Source organism: Haliaeetus leucocephalus, unplaced genomic scaffold, assembly GCF_000737465.1.
Source record: "Haliaeetus leucocephalus isolate CR32 unplaced genomic scaffold, Haliaeetus_leucocephalus-4.0 Scaffold173, whole genome shotgun sequence".
In the NCBI taxonomy this organism is placed as follows: Eukaryota; Metazoa; Chordata; class Aves; order Accipitriformes; family Accipitridae; genus Haliaeetus; species Haliaeetus leucocephalus.
Genome location: NW_010972609.1, coordinates 10,434,430 through 10,440,429, shown reverse-complemented (window position 1 = coordinate 10,440,429; position 6,000 = coordinate 10,434,430). Strand labels below are relative to the sequence as shown.

Here is a 6,000-nt window from a genome sequence, read left to right as displayed (position 1 = left end):
TTCCTCAGCTTAAGTTTGGTGGTGGTAATGGTCTCTCCCTGGACACCATCTTTTCTGGGCATTCCTTAAAACATTATGTGTGTGTATTCTTGCAGACTTACGTATTGACCTTAATAAAATGTATGGGTTTTGTTTAAAGCTAAAAAGATGACAGTTTGGAACTGGATTGCTTCTTTTAGAGTAATTTGGCTTCATTTAGAGTGCGGGATGTTCATCTTTCCTTGCTGTTGCATGGAAGTCTTGGCCTTAAAAGTTTTGGGTTAAAACATGCTCAGCACAGGTGGAGTCTTTTGAGAAACACTGTTATTAAATTCTGAGGAGTCTTTAGTTGGCAGTGTGAAACTATTTGTTTTCCAAAGCGTAGGGCTCAGCTGCATTTGGATGAGTTTCCACACACAAAGCGAACAGCACTTGCCTGATAATCAGGGCAATTCTTCCAGTTTCAAGTGTCATAATGGACAGAATGCAAATACGGGGAAGATCTAACTTTTCTCAGTGCTCTTGTAGTCACATCCCTTCATTACTCTTTTCCTGTCTGCATGTTGACTTGTACCCTCTTCCTTGATCATCCCCACGATTTCTGCTTCCCATGCTATCTTTTGTACCTCCTGCTGTCTCTGACGTGTACATACGTACCATAGCATCCCAGGCCAACCCTTTGTTTGCCTTTCTTGCCACTGGCTTTTTTCCTGTATTGTCACGTCTCTCACACATTTTTAAGGCTCAACAGCATGCTTTCTGCTTGTTCTGCATTAATAGATGGTCAGTTTGTTCTTTCATCTCTTCTGTGCTGCAAGGAAATTGGTGCACCTGGTAAAGAGAGCATGAATTGGGTAGCCAATTCCTGTGCCTTGTCCCACAAAAAATCCCAAAAGATTGAAAGAAGGTTTCTGCTTAGTTTATGGATCCCTAAGATGGATCATGATCTGAACAGATGGATCCTCTTCAGGAATCTGAGAATTCAGCTCTGAAATGCAAGTCCCTATAAACGGATGTGTGCATAGGTACTGTTCTGAGGATGGAGTGAGGAATCTGAGGGAGGTGCCTGTCCATGGGCACCACATTTCTGGGGGAGGAGGGGAAGGAAGCCTTAGGACCCATCATGGCACAATGGGGTTTATGGGGTTCTGCCTGTACCTTAAGTCTGTAACTTGATCTGCTCTTAGTTGTGTTTACTTAAGGGAATATGGTTTTGGTCTGCTCACTCTCTGCAGTATGCATCAGGAATTGACCAGTTACTCAAAACCAGAATTGGACTAAATTAGCAAATGCTTCCAGTGACTTAGTCTGCTAAAACTTTCTGGGTTACACTGCTTTTTTAATTGTATAGTGGGATTGTACTTTGCTGTACCAAGATGATGCTTGTTAGATAAATGAAGTTCTCAGTCCAGTAAGTTCTGCGATACTCAAAGCTGACATCAAAGTTACACTTACAATTACTTAGTCCTTCCCTCAGTTTGTATTTTATTGTCTGCTGAATGTTTTCCTCTGTATACGCTTCTTGAGGGGGAAATTGTGTTACCTGCTTAATGCTCTTGGACTTCATTTCTGATGACAGACTTCTCTAGAATTGGAAGATGGGTCTGTAATTGCAAGTTAGCTGGTGTTGCCCATATCTTAAGTATATTCATACTGAGCTAACATGGTATTACACAGAGTTTCTTAGAATATATTTAGATGTACTGTTTTTCAGTTTACATTTGTGATCTGTTTTTTTGCAATTCAGGGTAAAGGTTGGCAATTCAGTAGGCTGTCCGTTTAGTTCCTGAAATACAAGTATAGACTAAAACACTTCTGTTAACTGTCATGGCTAATACTGATACATCTGTAATGTAGTTATCAGATTACTAATTAACTCATAACCAGACAAAACAACCCACTCAAAATTCCCCATTTTGTTGGCAGTCTAAGCAGATTTGCAGGATTTGAAGGGGCACAGCCAGGATTAATTATTTTGGTGATGTAAATTAGACACTTTTGTGATTTCTTGACAATTAAGAGAGAAGTCTGTTTGACATGAAAGTGAAACATTGATAGAAATAGTTGGTCTCAATTTCTTTCAGTTTTTTAGCTGTTAAGTATTCACCTATTCACCTAATGTTCCTTGTTTTATTTAAAACACCAATATAAATGGAGGTGTTATGATTTAAGGATTAAGCAGCCTCCTGAAGTGCTTCAGAAGTTAACTATCTTTTTTTCTTCTTTTTAAAAACTGCAGATAGGCATTACCGCTCATTTCTAGAAGTAATTTGAATACGATCTGACATGCATCATCTGGATGCCTTTTTTATATAGCCGGTATTTTGTGTATATACACTTGATGGTAAAAAACAAAAGCCAGTAGTTTTAAAAACACATAGGTTCATTGGTTAAGTGCTTTAAGTCTGTTTCTCACTTTGTGACTTTCGGGGGGGGGGGAATCCATTTGGAATGAGATCTAGTGCTTTATCTCACTAGCATGTGTGCTGAAAAATTACTTAAAGGATTTGGGGTTTGGGTTTTTTTTCAGCTTAGTTAATCATGTTCTAAGTTTTTCAAGTATAAAACAGAAAATTAGATGACCTACCATAGCTTCAGCTTTTTTCTGAATTCAGGCCCAACATTCAGTTTCTGAGTGTGCACATTATAATTATTTATCCTTACTTTTTTTGACTATTAAAACAAAAATAATTTATTACCAGTCAGTCTGCAATAAAGAAATGGGGTGTTTTTTAGAAAACAAGGTATGCCTGAGCATTGATGATACAAGTTTGGCTGGGAGAGAAGAAATGTATCTTAACTTTGAGCAAGGAATACCATATGAGTTGAGAGAAACTTGTTGGCTTGTTTTGGTAAGTGAGTTACATTGTTCTGTTGTGGTATGCCTGCAACCCATTCCATGCACACACACACAAGTATTATGAATGATGCATAGGTGTTTTCAGTCATATTGAATTTGATGTTTTAGTACAGATTATATGGCCCTTTCTCATGCTAAACCTATATGGCAATGTACTAAGAATAACTGTCTCATTAGTGCATTGATCATTGACCAGGTGCATTAGTATACTTTTTTGTACTTTAATAAAGCTTTTGGAATCCTGATCTCTGTACCTTTGCAAACAGTGCTACATGGATCTCAGTTGCTTGTTGCCTTCCCTGCAGGATCTTTGGAATCTGATCCCTCGAAAGACTCCCAAATCTGTTTCAAATCTCTGGCTCAGGAGACCGTGCTGGTCATTGGGGTAGTTAGTTAGAAGTAGTGCTGTTGTAGTAGTGCTGCCCAAGGCAAATGTGATCATTGAACTAAGCATTTGCTGGTGAGGTGCTTGTCCCTGAGCTGCAGCATGAGTTTAATTAGCTTTCTGTCAGCACTGCTGACAGTTAATATACTGATGGAACTACTCTTGACCTCCATTGATTAACCAGTAATTTCTTCTCTAATACATTCAAGAAACATGAAGTTAGCAGTCGTATTTGGGATCAACCTGAGTCTTTTCCAAGCGTGTAGGACTTCTTGGTGGGTGGCTTTCTGATCTGTCTGCATTTTTTTAAGTGCCCTATGTTTGAAGATCACAGCATCCTTACCACTCCCACAGTGTGGAATTGCACACATATGTGTAATCTTGTAATATTAGTTAGAGTAAGGATTTGTAAACATTCTTTATTTGCACTGGTTAATCTAATTACTTTTTTTTTATATAAAATGCAAGCATTGATCTCTGACAATACTTTTAACATTCGCCATTTGTAGATGGGATTCACAGTGTAAACTGAATGTATGGTGATGACTTTGGGGGAAGAAGACTGCTGGAACAAATTAATTATGTGAGGCTAAATGTGGTTCTCACTGCTCACACTGAAGTCAGAAGAGTTGTGCTTGGTTATGGCAGTGATAAATTTGGTTTTGCATTTATATGTTCTTTTTTAAGAGATATCAAACTCTGTGGCAGTGAATTAGTCTTGAACTGCATTGTAATCAGGATGTATCTCTGGTGGAACAGAAAGGTTGAAATACTGCAAAAAGAGTAAAAAGGAGCCTTGAGTTTGACTGCAAACCTCTGCTTTGGGCAGCATGAGTCTCTGCAAGTTAGCTGTTCTGCTGCTTGGAGTGTGTACATCATGCTTATGCAGTTGACAGTGCTGTCAGTCTCGATTAGGCTCTTCTCCAGGGCCAGGGTTAGAGCCCGTGGTTCATAATTCACAACACTTTGCTATCTAGAAAATAGTTGTGTAATTTGCTATTAAATTGTGTATCTTACCTCTTTATCTGGATCCAACTATTGTTACCAGATTCTTTAGTAGAAGTTTTGTTCTGTATTTCAGCTTTGTTTCCATTTTATACCGTGGATGATTAATGTGGTGGAAATTGCTGTTTAATTATATTTTGCTTGCCTTTACAAGAGACTGGAAAAAATACAGTGAAAGAAGATTATAGGAGAAAGCATGTAGAAGTTTAGAAATGCCTAACATTAAGTAGTTTATATTTATCCACTAAAAGTCAATCTGACCAATCATAGCATGAAATCCATGTTTTGGTGCAGTGGTAAAATACTGAAAAAGCTAAGGGCTGTTAATGAAGAAAGAAATCCATGTCTCATCTATTGAAGCATTTGATCAAAGCATCCACAGGATCTAGATCTCATTTCTGAGCCTGCTGCAGATTTCTTTTGTAATACTGTAAGAGATTACCATACACGTACATACGGGAACCAAAGTAAGATTTTAGAGAGCCCTAGTTCTGCTGTGTTTTTATTTCTGAGCTTAGAGCTGCTGAATGACTTTATGTAATTAGTAAGCTATACACTTGTGTCCTCAAAAAAAACTTTGTCTGGACTAGTCAGTTTTTCAGTCTATGCCAGTCACTTTTTGCACTGAGACCCAGAAGGCTGTAATGCATATTAATTATCATTTGAAGTGTATTTACCCAGAATGTTAATTGTAGGTACTAATTTTGATTTTTCACAAATGTTTGTTAATCAGACTAGTTTGGGGAAATTACTCATAGTTGCAATCATATCAGTTGTTTAGGATCCTAATGCAGTCAGTATTTAATTCAGAAGAACCTTAATTATGTTACTGTGCTGACATACTTGAACTGGTTTTGGGATCCAGCTTTGTCAAACGTGGGAATGCAGTTTCCTAAAAATCCTCAATGAAAGTTTCAGTATTGTGGGGTTATGTGTCATTTGCCATTTTACTTTTCTGGATTGGTTTTTATTTGTTGTTTTTATAAGTTTTGTACGTTATTTAGAAGTGTGTTACAAATAAAATTGAAGTTTCTTTTCAAATGAAATAAATGGATATTATTTCAAACTTCTCAGTGCTGTCTGCACAAGGAGGGTGAACAATCACAAGGTTACTTAATATCTGGAGTAGCTTTTTTCCTGTCTTTCTCAGATCTTTCTTCCTGCACATTCTAGATTGCATTTTATAACCATTAGTTTTCCTCCATGACTGCTATTACAATTTATTTATTCCATTTCCTGTTAATCATCCTCTAAGCGTGATCTTTTTTTTCTTTAAGGAGTTTCTGCTACTGTCACTGCAGGTTTTTTCCTTTGTCCGGCAATACAGTGGTATAGCCATTCTTTAAATGGCAAATTCCTGCTATTTTCCAGGTGTTACTTGCCACATTCTCCACTATATGGGGTTTCCTCATGCTGTCCTCTCAGCTGCCAGAGTTCCCAAGTACCCCAAACCCTGCTCCATGGGAGCATGCCCTCTACTAGGTCTTGCTTTGCTTTTCAGCTGCCTAAATCCCGCCTGCTGTTTCTTAGTTGTTCGATTCCTAGTTTTCAGCAGAGACTCCTGTTTCCAGTTGCTAGATTGAGTTTATGTAAAAATTTCTCTTTTAACATTGCATCTTTTCTCCAAAACAAGTGAAAGCACCCAGAAGATTCTATTTGTTTGAGTATTAGTGGAGGGAAAAACACAGGAGGTGCTCTCTAGATAGGCAACTTGATGAAATCTTCATGAAAAATCCTTTATTTTTAACCAACCTACCCACCGCCCCTGGTT

The 6,000-nt window shown here is 37.9% G+C and overlaps 1 protein-coding gene across 5 annotated transcripts in view; it reads left to right on the top strand.

Moving 5' to 3' along the window:
- The first annotated feature begins 765 nt into the window (after nt 1-765).
- The window catches only part of ZNF143 (zinc finger protein 143), a 50,630-nt gene continuing 45,395 nt past the window's right edge, over nt 766-6,000 (top strand). For all 5 annotated transcript variants that reach the window (XR_774139.1, XR_774138.1, XR_774137.1 and 2 more), the window contains exons 1-2: nt 766-1,004; nt 2,716-2,831. The gene's annotated coding sequence lies outside the window, so the exon portion shown is untranslated. The remainder of the gene's footprint in view (nt 1,005-2,715; nt 2,832-6,000) is intronic.